Source organism: Montipora capricornis, chromosome 2 (assembly GCF_036669925.1).
Source record: "Montipora capricornis isolate CH-2021 chromosome 2, ASM3666992v2, whole genome shotgun sequence".
In the NCBI taxonomy this organism is placed as follows: domain Eukaryota; kingdom Metazoa; phylum Cnidaria; class Anthozoa; order Scleractinia; family Acroporidae; genus Montipora; species Montipora capricornis.
In genome coordinates, this window is record NC_090884.1 from 57,936,911 (window position 1) to 57,950,298 (window position 13,388).

Below are 13,388 nucleotides of genomic sequence, written 5' to 3' on the forward strand. Positions count from 1 at the left end.
TTCATCTGTGAAACTAAAGAAATACTTTTGCTGTAGGATTTCAAGGAAGTGAATTCAAGGAAGTGATTTTTGATGGGAGCAAAGGACTGTCTCCCACCCGGAGTGGAAGTAATTGAAGTCTCAGGCCGGGTCGCTAAGCTAACGTTTCACCGTTGGAGTAACGCGAAAGTTTGAACAAAGCCTTTCGATGGCTTAAAACGGGAAAGTTTTCAGAGATTGCCGATGTTTTATTCGGCCTCTGTGAAGATTCGACGCCAAGCAAAGACTACGGAAGGAAAAATTAACTATCGTCCGTGCTCTACCCGGAATTTCGAGGCGACTGGAGCTGCTGGAGAGAATTTACGGCCGTTTTCCTTCGGCGGATTGGATCTACTGCTTCGTGAGAGTACCCAACCTTGGGAAGTATATATAGAGGGAGCAAACCGATTCCTCTAAAACTAACAGGAATGGCCGTAAATCGGCTCAAAGACCACACAGGAGGGAAAAAAACACTCAACTAAAGTAAGGTAAGACGATTTTTATTTTAATAACAAAGAGGGCAAAATTACTGAATGCTGATTGGTCAATGAAGAGGGTATTTTTTCTTAATTTTGCTTGAGAAGAGGGCAAAATTACTCGCTCACGATTGGTCGAGCGCCAAAAATTCTCGCTCCTGATTGGCTGAACGTACGTCTTCCACATTCAGTTGGTTTCTTCTGTTTGAGCAAAACAACTTCGTCTTCATCGAAGTTTGTCTTTTAATTCGCGCTGCATTCGCCGAAAAGGCATAAAGATTAAGAACTAGCTTTAAAAGATGATCTGGAATTTGAATTTTCGAGTGACAAGAAGAAGGGCAAAAGATTTTTTTCATGAAAAGCTTAAAACTTGGATCGACTTACATGGCGCCCGGCGTAGCGGGATTGTGTGGTTGAAAAACAAAATGATTTCTTTCGTCAAGGGCTTTCAGTTTACCACGACATCTTGCAGCTCAACAAAAAAGGTCACAGAACAATTTGCCATTGACGGGAGGAACAAGTAGCTCAAATTTGGTGGATTTCTTTGGACAAACCGTTTGCTATGTTTACGGATGCGTATTTGCAAGTGGTAAAAACCTCTACAGCGCAGGTGAATAAAATAAATTGAAGCTTAACATTTGGTTTAATCGTTGTTACAGTTGTTCACGAATGAAACTCGTATTTTCCTCTCAAGTGGATGTAAATAACAATCATCTATACTCGTTTTGGACGCAAAGAACAAGTTGACTTGCTTGTCTGTTTGTTAGTTGTTTTGCTTCCGAGCGAACGAGTGTTTTAACTTCGCTTAGCTGTCTGTTTTTCGAGGTGCCTCAACAGTGTTAAGAAAATTTTGCCCTCTTTGTTATTAACAAGTAATCGCAATGGGTCCTCGTAAAATTAAGGATTAATATCACTTGTGTTTTCAGAAGTTGCTGAAATTGCCCTCGTCGCTGCGCGACTCGGGCAATTTCAGCAACTTCTGAAAACACGCGTGATATTAATCCTTAATTTTACTCGGCCCCATGCGATTACCTATACAAATCGCTACATTTTCATAGGTCACAGAAACAATCGTTATTTTCCCCATACAAATCCTTACAAATATGTAAATCGCTCGAGTCACGTAACAATGCAAAGGTTATCATATAAAGAGCTGCTCATATATCGAGCTTGGGCTACCTGTGGTGCAACTCTGTAATAGATCTCTATCTACATTTCTATAATTGCAACTTAACTCGTTTTTATCTCTGCTTCCGGATGCTAAATTGTTTCCACTTTTTGCATGTTAACTTAAATTAAGTTAAACGTATTCCTTAAAAATTTAAAAGAATTCTGTAGATGAAAAGATCTTTCTGTAAAACTGGCCTACAGATTTTGTTGAATTTTATACTTTTTAGAAATTATTTCTAACATTATCAGGTAAGTGTATGGGAAGACTTCATCGTCCCGTTTTTCAACAAAACACAATATATGTTGACATGGGTGAATTATATGTTGATTTTAAGGCTCAAAGAAATGCCTTCCATCATTGGTATCTTGAAAGAAAATGTGATAAGAGAAATCTATGATGGGTACTTTAAAGTACTCATCATAGATTGTATTAAAATATACTGTAATAAACGTTATAAATTTGATTATTAAATATTATCAAATGTACTAAATAGTGTATTAAAATACACTGGCCAAATTTCGTATTCATATGATTACCCCAACTTTATATCTAGGAACAGAATATGTTTATTTGTGTGAAAAAGGAGAATCTATATATTTCGAGCTTCCTTAGAAAATGCTGGCCTCTTATTTTCAAATTTAGAGTCAGGTAGTGAAGGAATCTCTTGATTTGCAATTCAAATCATTCCACTGTTGCAAGGAAAGGAGAGGGGAACCCCCTGACGTAATGGCTCCCGAATGGTCTTGCCAACACTAGAACAATTTCGCAGCTGTTTGAACGGAAAGGGCAACGTGCTTTCAATAGTCTGCGAAATTACGGCCAGTTTTCTGTTTAAAGCTCGTTGCAAATGTTTATAACAATCATGCGTGTACTCGACACGTCAACTTTAGTACACAACTGATGAATTCTCTCAACGTTCGTCTCACAAGTAGGAAATAAAAAGAATTCTTTTCCATCTGCGCACTTAAATACTTTTGCAGAAGTCACGACAAAAGATAATTAGGAAACAAGTAAGCTTGATCATGTTAAATTTATCAAAATTGACGGCAAACAAAGAATCGACGTTCGTTCAAAATTTTGTGGTAGGGGCACTAATTCTTTGTGGAATGATAAGCCCTGCCTCACTTCAGAATACTGCCAAAACAAGTTAAATCAGCGTGTTAAATTCCCGAATCTAAGTGTTACTTCGAGCATGATGCTAGTTAAATTAAATACATTCTACAACAAATAAGCAAGCAAGTTATATAGATAAAACTATCAGGAGACCTCATACCTTCAACGTGTAACTGTGTGTTCAAAACAGCGACTTGGATATTACGCTGGGAATCCTCTTCCGTTATGCAAAAATAACCTCAGTGTATCTGCACATGTAACCCTGAATTTCCCGTGAAAGCTCGAGAATTCGATGGTCTTGAAGAGGGCGGAAGGGTATCAACAGAAATCGAAGGAAGAAGGATAAATAGTTCCAGTTCCAGTCCTTTTCCGTTGTCGTTAGGTTTGTTTTCAACGTCTTCGTCGAAGGCGCGATTTTGGTAAGATATGTGTTCTCAGAGTATGGAGATTCTGTACCACCAAGAAATCTGAAAATCCCAGAACCATGAGGCAAACACACATAGGAAACTAAATGTCTTGTTAGTGGCATTGCGTGATCTCCCTTAGCGTGACATGGTAACTTGAACCCATCAAAATCAAGGTACATGTCGAGTTCTGCTTTCTTGCAAAATGACGTCGTCAACTCCAGAAAAACATGGGTGTCGTCAATTCGACCGAACATTTCGGAAAAAAACTGGTAAGGAATCGAATGGAACGGGAATATTCCGGACAAGAAGTTACGGGAAATTTGGGTAGACCTGGCGAAGGGTCCTCAAGAACAACCGGAAAATCGCGCCCCATTGGTTCATTCCTCTTAGGGTGCAATTGCTGTTTACACTTTGGGGCAATACTCTTTGATGTGATTGATTTTCAGCGGCCAACCGGAAAATACTGGTACATTCGCAAAATGAAATTATCGAAATTTTTAACCAAAACTTCTAGTCGAATGGAGAGCCCCCCCATATTGACCAAGACGACTTCGTTAATCTACCACATTCTTCAGAAGCATTAAAACCTACTTGTAATTTAAAGCATTTTCAGATCATGCAGTACTGTTTACAAAGCCGATCGTATCATTCTTTGGGTGAAAATCAAGGTTGATGTCGTGATTTTCCCAAGAAAAGCAGCCTCGATATCAATCTCGATTAATATTATGCCAGAATACAAGACATTCAGTTTCTTTTGTTTCTCCGCCTCATCCTTCTCGGATTTTCTGATTTTTCGGTGGTAAATTAGAATCTTTATGCGCAGGTGATCATATATATTCATGTAACCTGCGTAATATAAATGTAAATTATTATTATTATTATCTCCATACTCTGAAAACACATATCTTGACAAAAAACAACAACCGGAAAGGACTGGATCTGATTATCAGCATTCTTTTTTCCTGGAACTCTGTAATGCACTTCCGCCCTCTTCAAGACCATTGAATTATTGAGCTTTCACGTGAAATTCAGGATTACATTTACTGATACACTGGCGTTATTTTTGCATATACAGTAAGAAGAAATTCCCTTCGTAATATCCAAATCAAATTCTGGATCGGACAGTTGAACGTTAAAAGGTATGGGAGCTTGTGATAGTTTTAAAAATGTCTACCCAACTGGCGTGCACTGGCGTGCTTGTAGATCAGTAGCATCACGCTCGAAATAAGACTAAAGCTTCAAATATTGGGTAATTTAGAACCCTAATTTGGCATGTTTTTGACAGTATTGTGAGGCGAGGCAATGCCTACCAATCCCTAAAATATTGCTACAATTGGGCCCTACCACAAGACTTCGAAAACTTCAAAATGGATTTCTTGGGGGCGCGGCAGTTCGATTTAATGATGAGTTCGATGTGCTCGAGTTAAAGTAATCAACTCCAGAAGTGTCTTATCATACTTTGTTTTATTTTATGCGGTGGCTACATATCATTATATTAGGTGCTTATGTTATTATATTGGGTGGTTATGATTATTTATCTCAGTATAGTCTGTGCTTTTGTCTACAAATTCGGCACGCTTTTCATTGCATCCGGCATAAACATAATTATATTCCGGCGGTGCTTTCTTCCTTATATTCGGTTCAAACAACACTGTATTCGGTGCTTTCTTCGTTATGTTCGGTGCTTCATTAATTTTGGTGCTTTTCTCATTATATAAAGCCTTGAAATAACCAACGGCAGGCGCCGGTCACATCGTCCGGCAACTCGTAACGGACACGACCGTTTTAGAGCAATCTGAATTGTTGGCCCTAGAGTGCTACCCTGCGAGCAGAGGCCCTTCGATCTTCCTAGATAAGTCGGGAAGAGGAAGGAACCTCTGCCAGCCGCCTCGACATTTCGTGTTGAGCATGCGTTAAAAATTCAAACGTAACGTATTCGGGAGTCAGTCACGCCTGACTAGTAACCGCAAAACCACAAAACCAAAACAAACAGTAACGGATATTTTCGAACAACTCTGGCAAACACACGACAACCAAGGAATCATTTCCTCAAGATAGTTCAAGTTTTTAAATTGCCATTTTAATTTTTACTGAAAAAATTAATAGGTTTCTCAATTCTGGTAAACTGGCTTCTGTAACCGACATACGGAAAAATTCTCATGGGAATTTAGACAGTTTAAAAATTGTCACGCTGTTGTAAATTTAAAAAATATCGATGACGCGTGGCGATTGATCATGCGCACAAATAAAAAAAACAGGTTTGGCAAGTTGAAACTGGACTGACTCATCCATTTCTTTGGATGAGCGGCAAATCAAAGAAAGTCGAGGCGGCTGGCAGAGGTTCCTTCCTCTTCCCGACTTATCTAGGAAGATCGAAGGGCCTCTGCTCGCAGGGTACTAGAGTGCATGATGCTTATTAAATATAGATCGTTTTCACTGTCACGCAACACACAAAAAAAAATTGAAACTGTTCGATGAAATAAGCCAAAAAATTGGAAGGTTGTAGGAGCCACATTTATAAATCACGTCACCAATTGTCAGGTCCGTGCGGTACGTGGTTTCTGAGTTATTTGTGGAAGCGTTTCACAGAACTTTACAAAATATTGAATGGAGCCGCATTGTTGATGCACCACCGTTGTGCACCAATATGCCGGCCAGAAATCCACACTAACATCTGGAATTCATTTAGCGATGAAAGCGCTTACTTTTCGCTCATGAGGTAAAATACATGTGTATGGACACATCTCGTAATGTACTTGAAACGCTCAGACTGTTGAGATTCATTGGCATAGACATTTGTTTCAACCAAATAACTTTGTAACATGACGAAAGACGTCATGGAACTCGAAACTTGAAAAAAAAAATTATTTCTAGGTCATCTTCAACCTCATATAGATAAAGTACAAAACACCTTGCCAGGCCTCTCAAGTCTCACGGTTTTTAGGGCAATCTCAAGGTCTCACGATGAGGCACAAGAATCTCACGGTAAACAGATTCACAGGTGGATGGAATACACTTTCCTTGAATATTCCTTGCCTTGTATAATTGATTTTCTGTTGCCAATTCTGTAGAGATCCACAGTCGGTCAAAAGTTCTCTGAAACCCAACGGAAACTGACGCCGGCTTGCTACGCTCGCTACAGTTCTAAAGCCGATGACACACGCAGACCGTCCAAATATAAAAATAGGAGAAACGTCCGAGCGCCGAAGGCGCGAGCCTCAAGGAGTTTCTGGGGGCATACTCCCCCAGAAATATTTGAAATTTTAGGGCTCGGAAACACCATTTCTAGCTTTCTGGGACGACAATTTCTCTCAAGAATATTCGGTAAATTGTTCGTTATTTTATTGTTTACCATTAAACATGCATTAATTAAACTGGATTAGCTCTCTTCTTATTCTTGGCTACCAGCAGGCCTTGCAGAGCAGTAGTAGCGACCGTGCTCTTCATTGTACATTCGAACAGCTGATCTATTCAACTTGAGTGTCCGGTCGAGTGATGGAACCAAAATAAGAAAGTACCGTTCTCAACGGCTCGGTAATTCGTGTACTCCACACCAAGAAGTAGAAACGGCTACCAAGCATGTAACAAGGCTACCAAGCCATATTAGGGCCGTTTATACGAGAGAAAATAAGCCGCGGCTAACTCTGGCCGCGGCTTACGTAAGCCGCGAAAAGAACTATTTATACGAGTATAAACTCCCCGGCCAGGATAAGCCGCGGCTTGAGAAAGCCGTGAACGCAGATTTTGTACCATTTATACGGGGTGTTCGCGGCTTACGTAAGCCGCGGCCAGAGTTAGCCGCGGCTTAGTTTCTCTCGTATAAACGGCCCTATTGTGCGATGGCAGACACGAACCTCGGTTGTCGCATTGCCTGTATAATACTCGCTTTTATTTTATTTCCTGCCATTTTTTACTTTATCGAGATATCAGAGTGAAGTTGCTCGATTTCGTGTTCTTGTAATGTAAATATTATGATAATTTTACAAAAATATCAGAACGGATGTCAAAATCGGGATTTTTGCTGTCCCCGGCGATCGCATGTTGGTCGGCATTCGGGATTTTCAATCAAAATCGGGATGGTTGGACAGTCTGCACATTTGTTTGAAAAAAGGAGAAACTATTTCGAGCCTCCTTGAGGCATATTTGTCAAGACACGGACCTCACAACTATATTTAGAAGACAAATGCCAAATAAGGTTATCGTTACCAGTTTGTCGCAATCGAGATACGTTTTGTCCACGTTGTCAAAATGGCGGAAACGATGATAAACAGAAACGAAAACTTTATTGTGATGAACTGGTTTTAATTCTTTTCGACGCCGTCGATAAATCTCCAGGTTTTTTTCACCTTGATCTCAAGGTTTTTGGTCTTTTGGGGTTGAGAAGTATGTATTACACAAGTTACATACACCAGTAAAATGTCTTCGACTCAGCGAATAAATCCAAGCCGAGTTAGGCCCCGGTTAGCAATAAAAATTACAAGTTAACAGCTTTCCTTGTCCTTATTGTAGAAGCAGCCTCCGTGGTTTTTAGAAATTGATAGAGTTCTGTTCATTACGTTTTAGAACTAGTGGTAAGCTCGGAATATTGAAGTGAGTTCGACAGTTGCTGTGGAAGGAAACGTGAAGGTCAGTGAAAGAAACAATCTTATAAGAGTTTTGAAGCAAGCAACCGTGGACAATCTTCCTGTCGGTGTACGTTGGATCAGTGGCTTGATCTGATCGGCGTAATTACAAGTTGAGGTACTAAATGAGCCGATACAACGTAGATTTGATTTTAGTGGTGTACTATATTTCGGCTGGCCAAACCAGCCTTCTTCAGGTACAATGAGAGTTTACATTGAATTGCTTCTATGTACATATATATATAGTAAATGGATGTTGACGTAGTACTGGAAAATATGTGATAAAACATGGCAGTTACAACGATTTTGAATTCAAATACTAAGATTAACGGAAAAATAACGGAAATCACTCTAAATAATTAACTGAAATCTAATACGTTTCTTCGCGAATATTAAGACCGTTGGGATCAATTGTACTACCTTTTGAAATTAAAAAAGCTTCCTCGCCCTACGGATCGAGTCTCTGTTATAAAATATTTTTTCGATAGGAATTAATTGCATGTCCTTAGGGGCAACCCTAAAACCAGGAATCCGGAATCCGGAATCCGGAATCACAGGTCATTGTTTTACCAATACAGAGAGTAAAAACTATCCTAAACATTCATAAAAGCTAACCTTAGGCCTAATTAGGCCTAAACAAACGTTTTTAGGCCTAAGGTTAGCTTTTATGAATGTTTAGGATAGTTTTTACTCTCTGTATTGGTAAAACAATGACCTTCGATTCCGTATTCTGGATTCCTGGTTTTAGGGTTTCCCTGTCTTTAGAGATGTTGTGGGGAGAGGACAGGAAATGTTCTGCGACTGTAGTAGGTTTGGATTTGGTGTTAGTGTTATCTAAAGTGTGGCGGTGTTCATTAAAACGGTCTTTTAAACGTCGTTTAGTTTCTCCTATGTACTGTAGATGGCATCGGTTGCATTGAATCATGTAGATAAGGTTTTTGGTTTCGCAAGTTATGTGGGAATTAATGGTGCGCGTTTCGCCAGTAGAGAAGAATGTGTAGTTGGTTAGTCCATGGAAAATGTAAGGACAGGTAGCGCAGTTTTTGCCACAGCTAAAAGAACCGGAAGGAAGTGCGGAATTAGAATGAATTACATTAGGGGAGCTTTTATAATTTCAAAAGGTAGTACAATTGATCCCAACGGTCTTAATATCCGCGAAGAAACGTATTAGATTTCAGTTTATTATTTAGAATGATTTCCGTTATTTTTCCGTTACTCTTAGTATTTGAATTCAAAATCGTTGTAACTGCCATGTTTTATCACATTTTTTCCAGTATTACGTCAACATCCATTTACTATATATATATATATGTACATAGAAGCAATTCAATGTAAACTCTCATTGTACCTGAAGAAGGCTGCTTTGGCCAGTCGAAATATAGTACACCACTAAAATGAAATCTACGTTGTATCGGCTCTTGCTTAAAATATTTAGTTTCTCAATCTCATAAGACCTGAGGATACGAACATGTACTTCTTGAGAGACTCTAAGACAGGGATCAGGGAATCGGGGAATTCTAAAATAGCGAATCTGTAAAAGGGGGAATCACTAAAATAGGGATTCTCTAAAAGGGCGAATCTCTAAAAGAAGAATTCTCCAAAATGGCGAATCTCTAAGAGGGGGAATCTCTAAAAGAAGGATAAGTAGAGATCTTGTCTTCTATAGACAAATCGCCTTTAAAGGCAAAATGTTTTAAAAGGTGTTTTACAAGTGAAATTGTTAAACCATTTTTACAATCCATACAGAACTGCTGCTTTGGAAAATGAGAACAAAACATAACTTGACATTTTAAAACCTGTAAAAGTGTGGTTCTTATCAAAGTGCCTTATGAAAGCGATAAATTAGGAACTTCAGAGTCAGCAATCTTTGCTGATGACTGTTGAAAAAACGTAAAACCATAGAGGGGCCACGAAATGGTTCTTCAGAAATACCTTTAACAATTGTAGGTTAAAATACTAAATACTATCAGAAATAAACATTCCTAATCTTCTTGTAAATTAGTTTGCAGTCCAGAGCCTTCCCGAGAGTGTTACTGTAAAATATATCTAACGGTCAGTAATACCTAAAAAAATTCATGACGCAGAGTTAAAGAGTTTTTCATTTATTGATGCCGCATAGTTTTACATGAGACAAAATTTCGCGGCTTTCTGTTTTCGACAAGCAAAGGAATATCCAGGAATTAAGAGTCTCATAAGCAAACTATCAAAATTATCTAGCTTTTTTCGCTTACTGGTAAAAGCCAAAGGAAACTGAAATTCATTCACGCTTCAATACGACCGGGAAAGGGCACTGTCAATATATTTTGTATGGTTTTCCTGCCGTCTGAAACATCTTTTGGAGAATTTGACTTTTTTTATTCGGTTAGGTTTACAAAATGTTTTCCCTTTTTCATTCGACACACTCTCCCTTGTTCTTTCTTTTTGTGTGTGCACGTGAATAGTATTGAATTAAAAGAAGTATCACACAACTGAAAATAAGGTAATGACAATAAAACCAACCTAAGGCATTAGAAAGCATCTTTGTACACTATATATTCTTTTTATTTCCATCGAGCAGTGCTCCAAGAAGTGGGTTCAATCGTGCTCACGATGTAATCTGAGAAAAATTAATACCATTCCGTTTTCCCACCCATTTATAGAGTGTTTTCACGTGACGTCACGGCAGCCATGTTGGTGTCCTTAAACAAAGGAACGGCGGCCTTTGTTGGTGTACCCAATCCGGGAATTGAGTTACTGATCACGTGAGCGAAAACACTCTATAGCCATAGACCACCGATTCACTTAGTTGCTGTTCTTCCAGTTGAACTGTCCTTGGATCGTAGGTCTAAAAACAAAGAACGCTTCCGATTATAAAGATTGCCAATTGCGATCATACGATAAATTGTTAGGTGGGTAACGCCAATCCGTGCAGTCAATTATCTTAGCCAGCTATTCACATCAATCCAAATGAATTCAATGTCAAGTGTTTTTTCGTGGGGTAAACTTGAACCTTGAAGTGGATTCCCAGAGGAGAAAAACAGAACGCGAAAAAGTCATAGACAAGTTATTTCTTGGCCATTAACGTGACGGTGTATGTTCACAAACTACACAGTTACGTTACAACCTTATGAATGTAAAATTGAAAGATGTGCGTATAGAAAGGCTTGCGTCCTCGGACAATAGCTTGAATGTCGTTCGCAAGTTGTTCATAGATATGATAATGTTTTTGATACACCTGAAAGCCATTACACTGCGAGCAGAGTCTCTCTCGATCTTCCTAGATGAGTCGGGAAAAGGAAATAAGACTTTGCCAGCCGCCTCGACATTTCGTATTGAGTATGCGTTAAAAATTCAAATGTATTTACTGTCAGCACGCATGACCAGTAACCAAAAAACAAATATTTCCGAACAACTCTGGAATACACACGACAATCAAGGAATCATTCCATTGGAAACTCAAGATAGTTCATACCCTTGAAATGCCATTTCAATTTTTACTGAACGAGACACTCCATGAGCGTACACCCAGCAAGGTACAGATTTTGTTAGCTTACTTTATGCAAAATAAATATTGATGCAAAAATAAATAAATATTGATACACAGTTTTTAGGGAGAGCAGAAGGACGTTTCCAGGACGGTCGATCGAGAATAAAATATTTTACCATCAGCAACAAAATTAACGACATGAAAACAACATTAATTTTTAACCGCGAATATGAAAAGTTGCGATCAGCGACAAACATTTTGCGAGATTTTTGCTACGTTCAATTTTAGTGTACTTTTGGCTGCACAAGTAAATCGCAAAATCGAAATTGACATCGAATTCAGCGGGCGCCGTGATCAAGTTACCGCGGCGTGTTTACTCGCGAAACAGTGAAGCATCTGTGTCAAATGATGGTAAGATACAAGCTTTTTGTTTTTGTTAGTTTTCTTTTTCTTTCAAGTGTTATAAAGTTTGACAGGAAATTTGCACAAAGATCACAATCGCCCAACTCTTGAAGTTGACCATTGTTTCTGCAAAGTAAAATTTACTCTCCAAGACGAGGTTATTTATCACCAGGTAATTCCATAGTTTTGGAAATAGCAGCTACTTTATTATTCATCTGCGTCACAATTTTTTGGTGATTTTGGGACTCATTTTGTTGAAACTCAAGCACGCTTCCAACAGAGCTGTTTATTTTCGTGAACCCTTCCTGCTTACAGAGCACTACCACAAAAATCCTCCCGTATCACATTTCAACCGACGTATGCAAATTTGTTAGGTTCGAAAATTACACAACGTGATATTAAAATTCACAAAGGCTTTAAATGTCACAAAACCCTTTTCCAGCGAAAATTTTATTGAAACAAACAACATATTTGCTATTAGAGGCAAAAAGCCCTTCTTATTTCAGTTTCGTGCGAGCAAACAAAACACACAATCCGTGTCACAAAGCATATGCAATTAAATAAATTTCTGACAGTTCACATCCAACCCTTTTCGAAAGAACCTTGACCGTAAATAATGAAGTACAAAAGAGACAACAAGCTTTCATTCAAATAATTCTTCACTGTCACATTTCCAATTTTTTTTACCTTTGCAGAGTTGAGTACAAAATAAATGTAAATTGCCTGACAACTTAGATGCGACTTCAGTAAACACAGTGATGCATTCAAGGCGTTCGATTCCTTCAATGTTTGTTAAATCCATAAAAAAATTGCCATTTGATTTCGGTGTTGTATATAATACCAAGTTAGTAAAATATTAGAAACAAAGCTCACTTGATATCCAACGGCGAAAAATGAAATTGTTGTCGAAGACCATTACTCGTCGCTTTAAAGATTCCAGATACTTATTTTTCACCGCCTGTCTTGTTCATCCAATTGATGTTACGTTCTTGAGCTCCATGAGGGTATATTTTGTTTAAATATCCACTAAAACGCCATTCGCGTTACAATGACTTTCGACACCATGGCAGGTTAATAATAATAATAATAATAATAATAATAATAATAATAATAATAATAATAATAATAATAATAATAATAATAATAATAATAATAATAATAATAATTGGCAGTGCTTATCACCCTTTACTTGCAGTCTTGAGGACTGAATTACGAAGGGCGCAGCTCACGATATCTGGCTGAAAGCATACAATTGCGCCTCTGGCTGCCGCTATACAGTCCATGTTGATGTCGGAGCACAGCACCACAGCTAGATGTTAATTAGCTGTGAGTCGATTTTGATGAGGGAGGAAAACCGGAGTACCGGAGAAAAACCCTCGAGTCAGGTTGACATCGACTGAAACTCAGCCCACATGCAAGCCGGGGCCAGAGTTGAACCCCGGCTAGCACTGGTGGGAGGCTCGATAGATAACCACTAAGCCACTCTGACTCCCTAAACGTTCTCCTGTGTGCACCAGAGAAATCTACGCATTACCCGAGGCCTGTCAAACCTAACAAAATACGCACAGAAGACTCTATGCACAAAGACACCACTAAGCAAGGGAGTGACGGAAAAAATAAAACGAAGAAATGAAACGCAGATTCCGACTGGGTTTGGCAACCCAATAAAAATTTATAGGTTTCTGTCGGATTAGTTTCTGTAACCGACACACA

General features: G+C 38.8%; 2 protein-coding genes across 9 annotated transcripts in view; one reads left to right on the top strand and one right to left on the bottom strand.

The window, feature by feature from the left end:
- Positions 1–3,320, bottom strand: part of LOC138028930 (uncharacterized) — a 20,309-nt gene extending 16,989 nt beyond the window's left edge. The window contains exon 1 of the mRNA XM_068876581.1: positions 2,939–3,320. The gene's annotated coding sequence lies outside the window, so the exon portion shown is untranslated. The remainder of the gene's footprint in view (positions 1–2,938) is intronic.
- An 829-nt stretch (positions 3,321–4,149) lies between these two features.
- LOC138028979 (putative helicase mov-10-B.1) overlaps positions 4,150–13,388 on the top strand; it is a 128,789-nt gene continuing 119,550 nt past the window's right edge. For 2 of the 8 annotated variants that reach the window (XM_068876681.1, XM_068876690.1), the window contains exon 1: positions 4,159–4,324. The gene's annotated coding sequence lies outside the window, so the exon portion shown is untranslated. Of the gene's footprint in view, positions 4,325–7,406; positions 7,646–7,748; positions 7,926–13,388 lie in introns of those variants that run through there. The other 6 variants (XM_068876668.1, XM_068876718.1, XM_068876639.1 and 3 more) reach the window with 6 other exon arrangements.